The sequence below is a fragment of the Mya arenaria genome, chromosome 8, assembly GCF_026914265.1.
Source record: "Mya arenaria isolate MELC-2E11 chromosome 8, ASM2691426v1".
Lineage (NCBI taxonomy): Eukaryota > Metazoa > Mollusca > Bivalvia > Myida > Myidae > Mya > Mya arenaria.
Window position 1 is genome coordinate 41,036,276 of NC_069129.1, and position 17,324 is coordinate 41,053,599.

The window sequence follows — 17,324 nt, forward strand, 5'->3', positions numbered from 1 at the left end:
GCGTTCCACTTTGGCTTCAGAGCTTCGCAGTATCTTTTTAAGAGAAAGATACAATAATGGTATAAAAATGTTATTCTTATTTGGTACTCTTTAATCAGTACCAAGATTGTATTTGCACACTTAAATATCTGTTGATAGTGGCTTATGAAGAAGTCTCTGTAAAAAGCATATCTTACACTGGAGTAGCTCTACTGCTCATGATTTAAAAAATGGTATTTTTAAAAGGAACAAATATGCATTCAAAAAAGGGGTATGTGGTATATGCTCCAGGTAAAATAAATACATAAAACAAGTTTTGCAATCAGTGAAAGAAAGGACTACATGCCGATGCTAATGTTTGTGTTTGCAGGCAAAACTGGACGACAAGTATTTTAGACAGATTGATGGGACTTGTATATCATTATTATTATCATTATTATTATTATTATTATTATTATTATTATTATTATTATTACTTCTATTATTATGACTATTATTATTATTATTATTATTATTATTATTATTATTATTATTATTATTATTATTATTATTACTTCTATTATTATAACTATTATTATTATTATTATTATTATTATTATTATTATTATTATTATTACTTCTATTATTATAACTATTATTATTATTATTATTATTATTATTATTATTATTATTATATGTGTCTTGTCATTGTATAGATAACAAAATTTATGTTTTTAAGATCTGACCAACATGCGTCTGCATGAGACTATTTGCAATGCTGGGCGCATGTCGCCACAACGTATGCTAAAGTTTTAACATTGGTATCAATGCCTGATGCATCATATGGCTATCATGGCTATCATAAGTAAATGCATGACATAATTATTTTAGTGTCAAATGCATGACAACACTATCAATGCCTCATGCATGGCAACACTTAATGTCAAATGCATGACATCACTATCTTGCCAAATGCACGACATCACTATCAATGTCAAATGCATGACATCACTATCAATGTCAAATGCATGACATCACTATCAATGCCTCATGCATGGCAACACTTAATGTCAAATGCATCACATCACTATCTTGCCAAATGCATGACAACACTATCAATGTCAAATGCATGACATCACTATCAATGCCTCATGCATGGCAACACTTAATGTCAAATGCATCACATCACTATCTTGCCAAATGCATGACATCACTATCAATGTCAAATGCATGACATCACTATCAATGTCAAATGCATGACATCACTATCAATGTCAAATGCATGACATCACTATCAATGTCAAATGCATGACATCACTATCAATGTCAAATGCATGACATCACTATCAATGTCAAATGCATGACAACACTATCAATGCCTCATGCATGGCAACACTTAATGTCAAATGCATCACATCACTATCTTGCCAAATGCATGACAACACTATCAATGTCAAATGCATGACATCACTATCAATGTCAAATGCATCACATCACTATCAATGTCAAATGCATGACATCACTATCAATGTCAAATGCATGACATCACTATCAATGTCAAATGCATGACATCACTATCAATGCCTCATGCATGGCAACACTTAATGTCAAATGCATCACATCACTATCTTGCCAAATGCATGACATCACTATCAATGTCAAATGCATGACATCACTATCAATGCCTCATGCATGGCAACACTTAATGTCAAATGCATCACATCACTATCTTGCCAAATGCATGACATCACTATCAATGTCAAATGCATGACATCACTATCAATGTCAAATGCATGACAACACTATCAATGCCTCATGCATGGCAACACTTAATGTCAAATGCATCACATCACTATCTTGCCAAATGCATGACAACACTATCAATGTCAAATGCATGACATCACTATCAATGTCAAATGTATGACAACATGTTCAATGTCAAATGCAAGACATCACCTTCAATGTAAAATGCATGACACCACATTCAATGTCAAATGCATGACAACACATTCAAATGCCAAATGCATGACATCACTATCAATGTAAAATGCATGACATCACTATCAATGTAAAATGTGTGACAACACAATGTCAAATGCATTACATAACTTTCCATGTCAAATGACAACACTATCGATGTCTAATGCATGACATCACTTTAATTCTGTACAAATTAAAGAATGGAACTTGTTTCCTTGTTATTGATTAATATGGCATCATTTTGATTGATATTTGTCCATGTTTTTAATACAAGATTGCTATGTCATAATTCTCCATATACTAAACCTAATTCCAGTGTCTGACGACCAAACTATCTTACTTTAATAATAGCCATTTGCAATAAATATGAATTTATGATGAATCTGAAGATATTTTTCCTTTGTGTCTGATATTTAAATTAGGCCCTCTTTCCGACTTTGTCTTATATATATTTGCTTTACGGGTTTACATCAGTTGTTAATCAAATGAAAATCGGCAAAGACAGTGATTTATGCAAATGATCACAAGTGCAACGGAACAGATTGTTATTAATAAGCGCTCTTATTTGTTAGATTTGGCTGTAAATGGAGGTTTTTGGCGTCGCTTTGTCTAGTCTTTTCTGACAGATAATTAGAAAAGGAATTAAAAGATAGACCAAAACAGACAACCATCACATTATTTAAGATTATGGATTTATATTGAACATTATTAGTTTGGGGTTCAGGAAAGATTACACTTTCCTATTAATAAACTGCTTAATAAACATTTCTGAGTGGAAAAGTAGTGTCGTTATCTACTGAAAAATTTATTAAGTCATTCGTAATGTGAAATATTCCTTATAATTGTGAAAAATTGTCATATTTTTTCGAAAATGTATGACTTAATTTGGAAGTCTTCCCTGTTAGAGGGATATAAAATGAATGAATACGTAGATGGTATTATATAGATAGTAATTACTGGGAACAGGATCTATGTAAAATGAGGGGTTGTTAAAAATAATGGCAGGGATGGCATCTCTAGGAATTTTTAGAAGCATGAAATAGAGGAAAAAGATCAGGGGTGAAAGCATACTTTCAGTTTTAAACGTGTGAACATTTATTTTTATTTTCGTGTAATAGTCACAGTGTTAAAGGCTTACTGAGCAATAATGAGCACAAAAAATGTTGACATCCAGCGTAATCCTAGGTAAGTCACACTTCGAATATGTGCTGCAAAACAAGCAAAAAAGGCCAAGACCAAACCCTTGTTAGGACCAGGTTTCACCACATTGAAAATTTTCTTCAATGCTGGCAGGATTGCATTTGGAAGACACTTAATAGCCAGGTGCATTTGCCAAATAATACACTTATATGAGCCAGATGTTTTTACCAGTTGAAATGATGATGCACTTATATTAGCCAGGTACATTTACCAGGTGAAATTAAAATACACTAATATGAGCCAGGTGCATTTACCAGATGAAATGATAATACACTAATATGACCCAGGTGTATTTACCAGATGAAATGATAATACACTAATATGAGCCAGGTGCATTTACCAGATGAAATGATAATACACTAATATGAGACAGGTGCATTTACCAGATAAAATGATAATACACTAATATGAGACAGGTACATTTACCAGATGAAATGATAATACACTAATATGAGCCAGGTGCATTTACCAGATGAAATGATAATACACTAATATGACCCAGGTACATTTTCCAGATGAAATGATAGTACACTAATATGAGCCAGGTGCATTTACCAGATGAAATGATAATACACTAATATGAGCCAGGTGCATTTACAAGATGAAATGATAATACACTAATATGAGCCAGGTGCATTTTCCAGATAAAATGATAATACACTAATATGACCCAGGTGCATTTACCAGATGAAATGATAATACACTAATATGAGCCAGGTGCATTTACCAGATGAAATGATAGTACACTAATATGACCCAGGTACATTTACCAGATGAAATGATAGTACACTAATATGAGCCAGATGTTTTTACCAGTTGAAATGATGATGCACTTATATTAGCCAGGTACATTTACCGGGTGAAATTAAAATACACTAATATGAGCCAGGTGCATTTACCAGATGAAATGATTGTACACTAATATGACCCAGGTACATTTACCAGATGAAATGATAATACACTAATATGAACCAGATGTTTTTACCAGTAGAAATGATGATGCACTTATATTAGCCAGGTACATTTACCAGGTGAAATTAAAATACACTAATATGAGCCAGGTGCATTTACCAGATGAAATGATAATACACATATATGAGCCAGGTGCATTTACCAGATGAAATGATTATACACTAATATGAGCCAGGTGCATTTACCAGATGAAATGATAATATACTAATATGAGCCAGGTGCATTTACCAGATAAAATGATAATACACTAATATGACCCAGGTGCATTTACCAGATGAAATGATAATACACTAATATGAGCCAGGTGCATTTACCAGATGAAATGATAATACACTAATATGACCCAGGTGTATTTACCAGATGAAATGATAATACACTAATATGAGCCAGGTGCATTTACCAGATGAAATGATAGTACACTAATATGAGCCAGGTGCATTAACCAGATGAAATGATAATACACTAATATGACCCAGGTGTATTTACCAGATGAAATGATAATACACTAATATGAGCCAGGTGCATTTACCAGATGAAATGATAGAACACTAATATGAGCCAGGTGCATTTACCAGATGAAATGATAGAACACTTATATGAGCCAGGTGCATTTACCAGATGAAATGATAATACACTAATATGACCCAGGTGTATTTACCAGATGAAATGATAATACACTAATATGAGCCAGGTGCATTTACCAGATGAAATGATAGAACACTAATATGAGCCAGGTGCATTTACCAGATGAAATGATAGAACACTTATATGAGCCAGGTGCATTTACCAGATGAAATGATAGAACACTTATATGAGCCAGGTGCATTTACCAGATGAAATGATAATATACTAATATGAGCCAGGTGCATTTACCAGATAAAATGATAATACACTAATATGACCCAGGTGCATTTACCAGATGAAATGATAGTACACTAATATGAGCCAGGTGCATTTACCAGATGAAATGATAATACACTAATATGAGCCAGGTGCATTTACCAGATGAAATGATAGAACACTAATATGAGCCAGGTGCATTTACCAGATGAAATGATAGAACACTTATATGACCCAGGTGCATTTACCAGATGAAATGATAATACACTAATATGAGCCAGGTGCATTTACCAGATGAAATGATAATACACTAATATGAGCCAGGTGCATTTACCAGATGAAATGATAATACACTAATATGAGCCAGGTGCATTTACCAGATGAAATGATAATACACTAATATGACCCAGGTGCATTTACCAGATGAAATGATAATACACTAATATGACCCAGGTGCATTTACCAGATGAAATGATAATACACTAATATGAGCCTGGTGCATTTACCAGATGAAATGATAATACACTAATATGACCCAGGTGCATTTACCAGATGAAATGATAATACACTAATATGACCCAGGTGCATTTACCAGATGAAATGATAATACACTAATATGAGCCAGGTGCATTTACTAGTTGAAATGATAGTACACCAATATGAGCCAGGTGCATTTACCAGATGAAATGATAGTACACTAATATGACCCAGGTGCATTTACCAGATCAAATGATAATACACTAATATGAGCCAGGTGCATTTTCCAGATGGAATGATAATACACCAATATGACCCAGGTGCATTTACCAGATGAAATGATAATACACTAATATGAGACAGGTGCATTTACCAGATGAAATGATAATACACTTCTATAAGCCAGGTGCATTTACTAGTTGAAATGATAACACACTAATATGACCCAGGTGCATTAACCAGATGAAACGATTATACACTTCTATAAGCCAGGTGCATTTACCAGATGAAATGATAGTACACTAATATGACCCAGGTGCATTTACCAGATGAAATGATAATACACTAATATGAGCTAGGTGCATTTACCAGATTAAATGATAATACACTAATATGACCCAGGTGCATTTACCAGATGAAATGATAATACACTAATATGAGCCAGGTGCATTTACCAGATGAAATGATAATACACTTCTATAAGCCAGGTGCATTTACTAGTTGAAATGATAGTACACAAATATGACTCAGGTGTATTTACCAGATGAAATGATAATACACTAATATGAGCCAGGTGCATTTACCAGATGAAATGATAATACACTAAGTCATTAATATATGGGCCAGGTGTATTGGACAGAAGAAATGATAATACACTAATATGAGTCAGGTACATTAACCATTAGAAATGATAATACACTAATATGAGCCAGGTGCAATTAGCAGTTGAAATGATAATACACTTATATGAGCCAGGTATTAACTAATTAACAATGCACTAATATATGGGTCATGTGTATTTGGAAAATAAAAGTATTACACTAATATATGGGCCATGTGTATCTGGCAGATGAAATATTACACTAATATGGGTCAGGTGTATTTGGGAGATGAAACATTTTACTAATATATGGGCAAGGTGTATTTGGGAGATGAAATATTACACCAATATATGGACCAGGTGTTAATGGCAGATGAAACAATACACTTATATATGGGCCAGCTGTATTTGGCAGATGAAACATTACACTAATACATGGGCCAGGTGCATTTGGCAGATGAAATATTGCACTCATATATTGGCCAGGTGTATTTGGGAGATGCAATTTTACACTATTATATGGGCCAGCTGTATTTGGCAGATGAAACATTACACTAATACATGGGCCAGGTGCATTTGGCAGATGAAATATTGCACTCATATATTGGCCAGGTGTATTTGGGTGATGCAATTTTACACTAATACATGGGCCAGGTGTATTTGGCAGATGAAATATTACACTAATATATGGGCCAGGTGTATTTGGCAGATGAAATAGTGCACTAATATATGGGCAAGGTGTATTTGGAAGATGAAATATTACACTTATATATGGGCAAGGTGTATTTGAAGATGAAATATTACACTAATATATGGGCCAGTGTATTTGGCAGATGAAACATTACACTCATTCATATATGGGCCTGGTGTATTTGGCAGATGAAATATTACACTTATATATGGGCCAGGTGGGCAGGCGTATTTGGCAGATGAGATATAACACTAATATATGGGCAAGGTGTATTTGGCAGATGAAATATTACACTAATATATGGCCATGGTGTATTTTGGAGATGAAAGATTACACTTATATGGGTCAGGTGTATTTGGCAGATGAAACATTACACTAATATATGGGCCAGATGTATTTGGCAGATAAAACATTACACTTATATATGGGCAAGGTGTATTTGGCAGATGAAATATTACACTAATATAAGGGCAAGGTGTATTTTGGAGATGAAATATTACACTAATATATGGGCAAGGTGTATTTTGGAGATGAAATATTACACTAATATATGGGCAAGGTGTATTTTGAAGATGAAATATTACACTAATTTATAGGCAAGGTGTATTTGAGGATGAAATATAACACTGATATATGGGCAAGGTGTATTTGAAAATGAAATATTACACTGATGTATGGGTCACATGTATTTGGCAGATGAAACATAACACTAATATATAGGCCAGGTGTTTTGACAGATGAAATGTTATACTAATATATGGGCCAGGTGTCTTTGGCAGATAAAAATATTGCACTTATATATGGGCCAGGTGTATTTGGCAGATGAAACATTGCACTAATATATGGGCCAGGTGTATTTGGGAGATTCAATATTACACTAATATATGGGTCAGGTGTATTTGACAGATAAAGTATTACACTAATATATGGGTCAGGTTATTTTGGCAGATGAAATATTACACTTATATATGGGCCAGGTGTATTTAGCAGATTGAACATTACACTAAAACAAGGGCCAGGTGTATTTGGCAGATGAAACATTACAATTATATATGGGCCAGGTGTATTTGGCAGATGAAACATTACAATTATATATGGGCCAAGTGTATTTGGCAGATGAAACATTACAATTATATATGGGCCAAGTGTATTTGGCAGATGAAACATTACACTCATATATGGGCCAGGTTTATTGGCAGATGAAACATTACACTCATATATGGGCAAAGTGTATTTGGCAGATGAAACATTACAATTATATATGGGCCAAGTGTATTTGGGAGATGAAACATTACAATTATATATGGGCCAAGTGTATTTGGCAGATGAAACATTACAATTATATATGGGCCAGGTGTATTTAGCAGATTGAACATTACACTAAATCAAGGGCCAGGTGTATTTGGCAGATGAAACATTACAATTATATATGGGCCAGGTGTATTTGGCAGATGAAACATTACAATTATATATGGGCCAAGTGTATTTGGCAGATGAAACATTACAATTATATATGGGCCAGGTGTATTTGGCAGATGAAACATTACAATTATATATGGGCCAAGTGTATTTGGCAGATGAAACATTACACTCATATATGGGCCAGGTTTATTGGCAGATGAAACATTACACTCATATATGGGCAAAGTGTATTTGGCAGATGAAACATTACAATTATATATGGGCCAAGTGTATTTGGGAGATGAAACATTACACTCATATATGGGCCAGGTGTTTTTGGCAGATGAAATGTAACACTAATATAAGGGCCAGGTGTATTTGGCAGATGAAATAGTGCACTAATATATGGGCAAGGTGTATTTGGGAGATGCAATTTTACACTTATATATGGGTCAGGTGTATTTTGGAGATGAAATATTACACTAATATATGGGTCAGGTTATTTTGGCAGATGAAACTTGACACTTTTATATGGGTCAGGTGTATTTTGGAGATGAAATATTACACTAATATATGGGTCAGGTTATTTTGGCAGATGAAACTTGACACTTTTATATGGGCCAGGTGTATTTGGCAGATGAAATGTTACACTTATATATGGGCCAGGTGTATTTGACAGATAAAATATTGCACTAATATATGGGCAAGGTGTATTTGGGAGATGCAATTTTACACTAATATATGGGTCAGGTGTATTTTGGAGATGAAATATTACAATTATATACGGGTCAAGTTATTTTGGCAGATGAAACTTGACTCTTAAAATGGGCCAGGTGTATTTGGCAGATGAAATGTTACGCTAATATATGGGCCAGGTGTATTTGACAGATGAAACATTACACTAATATATGGGCCAGGTGTATCTGGCAGATGAAATATTACACTAATATATGAGCCATGTGTACTTGGCAGATGAAATATTACACTAATAAGTGTGCCAAGTGTATTTGGCAGATGAAATATTACACTAATATATTAGCAATGTGTATTTGGTAGATGAAACATTACAGATGAAAGAATAAAATAAATGTTCCAAGTTTCTTTCCATGTAAAAAAATCACACTAATATAGCCCATGTGCATTTGCCACGCCAAATGATATTATACAATTTATGACTTGGGAGCCATTGGATATGATCTGATATTCACTGTTATAAAGTCATATTGATTGTGGCCCAGCTCAGCTCTTCTGCATCTTCTGTTTCTTCTCTTGGTTGGTTTATTTACTTAACCAAATTATATCACTCATGTGGGCTAGTTGAAATCGCAAGATTAAACAACACATATATTTAGCAAATACATTGTAGTATCAATACTGACATGGGTCAGGATTCTTTGCTAGTCTAAATGATATTACATTTCATAGGTCAGTAAATTTTGTGGTATCAAACAATTTTTCGCTAACCAAATAATAAATCACTATTATAGGCTAGATGTAAAGACCAAACAAGATTGTACTATACTGGGCTAGATGTATTTGCCAGACCAAACAAGATTGTACTATACTGGGTTAGATGTATTTGCCAGACCAAACAAGATTGTACTATACTGGGCTAGATGTATTTGCCAGACCAAACAAGATTGTACTATACTGGGCTAGATGTATTTGCCAGACCAAACAAGATTGTACTATACTGGGCTAGATGTATTTGTCACACCAAACAAGATTGTACTATGATGGGCTAGATGTACTTGCCAGACAGAACAAGATTGTACAATGATGGGCTAGATGTACTTGCCAGACCAAACAAGATTGTACAATGATGGGCTAGATGTACTTGCCAGACCAAACAAGATTGTACTATGATGGGCTAGATGTACTTGCCAGACCAAACAAGATTGTACTATACTGGGCTAGATGTACTTGCCAGACCAAACAAGATTGTACTATACTGGGCTAGATGTACTTGCCAGACCAAACAAGATTGTACTATTATGGGCTAAATGTACTTGCCAGACCAAACAAGATTGTACTATGATGGGCTAGATGTACTTGCCAGACCAAACAAGATTGTACAATTATGGGCTAGATGTACTTGCCAGACCAAACAAGATTGTACAATGATGGGCTAGATGTACTTGCCAGACCAAACAAGATTGTACAATGATGGGCTAGATGTACTTGCCAGACAAAACAAGATTGTACAATTATGGGCTAGATGTACTTGCCAGACCAAACAAGATTGTACAATGATGGGCTAGATGTACTTGCCAGACCAAACAAGATTGCACAATGATGGGCTAAATGTATTTGCCAGATTAAACAAGATTGTACTATACTGGGCTAGATGTACTTGCCAGACCAAACAAGATTGTACTATGATGGGCTAGATGTACTTGCCAGACCAAACAAGATTGTACTATACTGGGCTAGATGTACTTGCCAGACCAAACAAGATTGTACTATGATGGGCTAGATGTACTTGCCAGACCAAACAAGATTGTACTAAACTGGGCTAGATGTATTTGCCAGACCAAACAAGATTGTACTATACTGGGCTAGATGTACTTGCCAGACCAAACAAGATTGTACTATTATGGGCTAAATGTACTTGCCAGACCAAACAAGATTGTACTATGATGGGCTAGATGTACTTGCCAGACAAAACAAGATTGTACAATTATGGGCTAGATGTTCTTGCCAGACCAAACAAGATTGTACAATTATGGGCTAGATGTACTTGCCAGACCAAACAAGATTGTACAATGATGGGCTAGATGTACTTGCCAGACCAAACAAGATTGTACTATACTGGGCTAGATGTACTTGCCAGACCAAACAAGATTGTACTATGATGGGCTAGATGTACTTGCCAGACCAAACAAGATTGTACTATGATGGGCTAGATGTACTTGCCAGACCAAACAAGATTGTACTATACTGGGCTAGATGTACTTGCCAGACCAAACAAAATTGTACTATGATGGGCTAGATGTACTTGCCAGACCAAACAAGATTGTACTATTATGGGCTAAATGTATTTGCCAGACCAAACGAAATCGCACTATTATGGGCTAAATGTATTTGCCAGACCAAACGAAATCGCACTATTATGGGCTAAATGTATTTGCCAGACCTTACAATATTGTACTTTTATGGGCTAAATGTATTTGCCAGACCTAACAATATTGTACTATTATGGGCTAAATGTAGTTGTCAGATCAAACAAAATTGTTATATTATGAGCTAGATGTATTTGCCAGACCAAACAACATTGTTCTTTATGAGTTTAATGTATTTGCCAGGCCAAACAACTATCACTATTATGGACTAGATGTATTTGCCAGACCAAACAAGATTGTACTATTATGAGCTTAATGTACTTGCCAGACCAAACAAGATTGTACTATTATGGGCTAGATGTATTTGCCAGACCTAACAATATTGTTCTATTATGGGCTAAATGCATTTGCCAGACCAAACAAGATTGTTCTATTATGGGCTAAATGCATTTGCCAGACCAAACAATATTGTACTATTATGGGCTAAATGTATTTGCCAGACCAAACAAGATTGTTCTATTATGGGCTAAATGTATTTGCCAGACCAAACAAAATTGTTCTATTATGGGCTAAATGTATTTGCCAAACCAAACAAGATTGTTATATTATTGGCTAGATGTATTTGCCAGACCAAACAACATTGTTCTTTATGAGCTTAATGTATTTGCCAGACCAAACAAATATCACTATTATGAACTAGATGTATTTGCCAGACCAAACAAGATTGTACTATTATGGGCTTAATGTATTTGCCAGACCAAACAAGATTGTACTATTATTGGCTAGATGTATTTGCCAGACCAAACAAGATTGTACAATTATGGGCTAGATGTATTTGCCAGACCAAACAACATTGTACTTATAAGGGCTAGATGTATTTGCCAGACCAAACAACTATCACTATTATAGGCTAGATGTATTTGCCAGACCAAACAAGATTGTAATATACTGGGCCAGAGGTATTTGTCAGACCAAACAAGATTGTACTATGATGGGCTAGATGTACTTGCCAGACCAAACAACATTGTACTATTATGGGCTAAATGTATTTGCCAGACCAAACAATATTGTTCTATTATGGGCTAGATGTATTTGCCAGACCAAATGAAATTGCACTATTATGGTCTAAATGTATTTGCCAGACCTAACAATATTGTACTATTATGGGCTAAATGTATTTGCCAGACCTAACAATATTGTACACTTATGGGCTAAATGTATTTGCCAGACCTAACAATATTGTTCTATTATGGGCTAGATGTATTTGCCAGACCTAACAACATTGTACTATTATGGGCTAAATGTATTTGCCAGACCAAATGAAATTGTACTATTATGAGCTAGATGTATTTGCCAGACCAAATGAAATTGCACTATTATGGGCTAAATGTATTTGCCAGACCAAACAAGATTGTACTATTATGGGCTAGATGTATTTGCCAGACCAAACAATATTGTACTATTATGGGCTAGATGTATTTGCCAGACCAAACAAGATTGTAATATACTGGGCCAGAGGTATTTGTCAGACCAAACAAGATTGTACTATGATGGGCTAGATGTACTTGCCAGACCAAACAACATTGTACTATTATGGGCTAAATGTATTTGCCAGACCAAACAATATTGTTCTATTATGGGCTAGATGTATTTGCCAGACCAAATGAAATTGCACTATTATGGTCTAAATGTATTTGCCAGACCTAACAATATTGTACTATTATGGGCTAAATGTATTTGCCAGACCTAACAATATTGTACTATTATGGGCTAAATGTATTTGCCAGACCTAACAATATTGTTCTATTATGGGCTAGATGTATTTGCCAGACCTAACAACATTGTACTATTATGGGCTAAATGTATTTGCCAGACCAAATGAAATTGTACTATTATGAGCTAGATGTATTTGCCAGACCAAATGAAATTGCACTATTATGGGCTAAATGTATTTGCCAGACCTTACAATATTGTACTATTATGGGCTAGATGTATTTGCCAGACCTAACAATATTGTACTATTACGGGCTAAATGTTGTTGTCAGATCAAACAAAATTGTTATATTATGGGCTAGATGTATTTGCCAGACCAAACAACATTGTTCTATTATGGGCTTAATGTTTTTGCCAGACCAAACAGCTATCAAGGCTTTCTTCTCAATTCTATGTACACTATTATTTTGTGCATAATTTACATGTTTTTTCTGTTTCAATGCATTATGTATTTGGTCTTAGTTAATTTGGACTAGATGTATTTTCCAGACCAAACAACATTGTAATATTATGGGCTAGATGTATTTGCAAGACCAAACAACATCGTACTATTATGGGCTTGATGTACTTGCCAGACCAAACAACATCGTACTATTATGGGCTTGATGTATTTGCCAAACCTTACATCATACTATTATGGGCTTGATGTACTTGCCAGACCAAACAACATCGTACTATTATGGGCTTGATGTATTTGCCAAACCTTACATCATACTATTATGGGCTTGATGTACTTGCCAGACCAAACAACATCGTACTATTATGGGCTTGATGTATTTGCCAAACCTTACATCATACTATTATGGGCTAGATGTACTTGCAAGACCAAACAACATTGTACTATTATGGGCTAGATGTACTTGCCAGACCTAACAACATTGTACTATTATAGGCTTAATGTACTTGCCAGACCAAACAACATTGTACTATTATGGGCTAGATGTATTTGCAAGACCAAACAACATTGTACTATTATGGGCTTGATGTACTTGCAAGACCAAACAACATCATACTATTATGGGCTTGATGTACTTGCCAGACCAAACAACATCGTACTATTATGGGCTTGATGTATTTGCCAAACCTTACATCATACTATTATGGGCTTGATGTACTTGCCAGACCAAACAAGATTGTACTTTTATGGGCTAGATGTACTTGCCAGACCAAACAAGATTGTACTATTATGGGCTAGATGTATTTGCAAGACCAAACAACATCGTACTATTATGGGCTTGATGTACTTGCAAGACCAAACAACATCATACTATTATGGGCTTGATGTACTTGCCAGACCAAACAACATCGTACTATTATGGGCTTGATGTATTTGCCAAACCTTACATCATACTATTATGGGCTAGATGTACTTGCCAGACCAAACAAGATTGTACTATTATGGGCTTGATGTATTTGCCAGACCTAACAATATTGTACTATTATGGGCTAAATGTATTTGCCAGACCAAACAACATTGTTCTATTATGGGCTATGTGTATTTGCCAGACCTAACAATATTGTTTTATTATGAGCTAGATGTATTTGCCAGACCAAACAACATTGTTCTATTATGAGCTAGATGTATTTGCCAGACCTAACAATATTGTTCTATTATGGGCTATGTGTTTTTGCCAGACCTTACAATATTGTACTATTATGGGCTATGTGTATTTGCCAGACCAAACAACATTGTACTATTATGAGCTAGATGTATTTGCCAGACCAAACAACATTGTACTATTATGAGCTAGATGTATTTGCCAGACCAAACAACATTGTTCTATTATGAGCTAGATGTATTTGCCAGACCTAACAATATTGTTCTATTATGGGCTATGTGTTTTTGCCAGACCTTACAATATTGTACTATTATGGGCTATGTGTATTTGCCAGACCAAACAACTATCACTATTATAGGCTAAATGTATTTGCCAGACCAAACAACATTGTACTATTATGAGCTAGATGTATTTGCCAGACCAAACAACATTGTACTATTATGAGCTAGATGTATTTGCCAGACCAAACTAGACTGTACTATATGTATAGGCCATGTTCAGTTACCAGACCAAATGATATAACATAACAGAGGCCAAGTTCATTTGCCAGACAAACTAATATTACACTAGTATAGACCAAGTTCAGATACCAGACCAACTGATATAACACTATTACAGGCAAAGTTTTTTTGCTTTACCAAATGATATAACACTATTAATAGGACAAGTTCATTTCCCTGACCAAATGATATTACACTAGTATAGGCCAAGTTCAGTAACCAGACCAAATGGTATATCACTAGTATAGGCCAAGTTCATTTGTCAGACCAAATAATATAACACTATTATAGGCCAAGTTCACTTGCCAGACTTATTGATATAACACTAGTATAAGCCAAGTTCATTTGTCAGACCAAATGATATAACACTATTATAGGCCAAGTTCAATTGTCAGACCAAATGATATAACACTATTATAGGCCAAGTTCACTTGCCAGACTTATTGATATAACACCAGTTTAGGCCAAGTTCATTTGTCAGACCAAATGATATAACACTATTATAGGCCAAGTTCATTTGTCAGACCAAATGATATAACACTATTATAGGCCAAGTTCACTTGCCAGACTTATTGATATAACACTAGTATAGGCCAAGTTCATTTGTCAGACCAAATGGTATAACACTATTACAAGCCAAGTTCATTTGCCAGACTTATTGATAAAACACTAGTATAGGCCAAGTTCATTTGTCAGACCAAATGATATAACACTATTATAGGCCAAGTTTATTTGTCAGACCAAATGATATAACACTAGTATAGGCCAAGTTCATTTGTCAGACCAAATGATATAACACTATTATAGGCCAAGTTCAGTTACCAGACCAAATGATATAACATTATTATAGGCCAAGTTCATTTGCCAGACTTATTGATAAAACACTAGTATAGGCCAAGTTCATTTGTCAGACCAAATGATATAACACTATTATAGGCCAAGTTCATTTGTCAGACCAAATGGTATAACACTAGTATAGGCCAAGTTCATTTGCCAGACTTATTGAAAAACACTAGTATAGGCCAAGTTCATTTGCCAGACTTATTGAAATAACACTAGTAGAGGCCAAGTTCAGTTACCAGACCGAATGATATAACACTAGTATAGGCCAAGTTCATTTGCCAGACTTGTTGAAAAAACACTAATATAGGCCAAGTTCAGTTACCAGACCAAATGATATAACACTATTATAGGCCAAGTTCATTTGCCAGACTTATTGATAAAACACTAGTATAGGCCAAGTTCATTTGTCAGACCAAATGATATAACACTATTATAGGCCAAGTTCATTTGTCAGACCAAATGATATAACACTAGTATAGGCCATGTTCATTTGTCAGACCAAATGATATAACACTATTATAGGCCAAGTTCATTTGTCAGACCAAATGGTATAACACTATTACAAGCCAAGTTCATTTGCCAGACTTATTGATAAAACACTAGTATAGGCCAAGTTCATTTGTCAGACCAAATGATTATAACACTATTATAGGCCAAGTTCATTTGTCAGACCAAATGATATAACACTAGTATAGGCCAAGTTAATTTGCCAGACTTATTGAAAAAACACTAGTATAGGCCAAGTTCATTTGCCAGACTTATTGAAATAACACTAGTAGAGGCCAAGTTCAGTTACCAGACCAAATGATATAACACTAGTATAGGCCAAGTTCATTTGCCAGACTTATTGAAAAAACACTAGTATAGGCCAAGTTCAGTTACCAGACCAAATGATATAACACTATTATAGGCCAAGTTCATTTGCCAGACTTATTGAAAAAACACTAGTATAGGTCAAGTTCAGTTACCAGACCAAATGATAAAACACTATTATAGGCCAAGTTCATTTGCCAGACTTATTGATAAAACACTATTATAGGCCAAGTTCATTTGTCAGACCAAATGATATAACACTATTATAGGCCAAGTTCATTTGTCAGACCAAATGATAAAACACTAGTATAGGCCATGTTCATTTGTCTGACCAAATGATATAACACTATTATAGGCCAAGTTCATTTGTCAGACCAAATGATATAACACTAGTATAGGCCAAGTTCATTTGTCTGACCAAATGATATAACAATA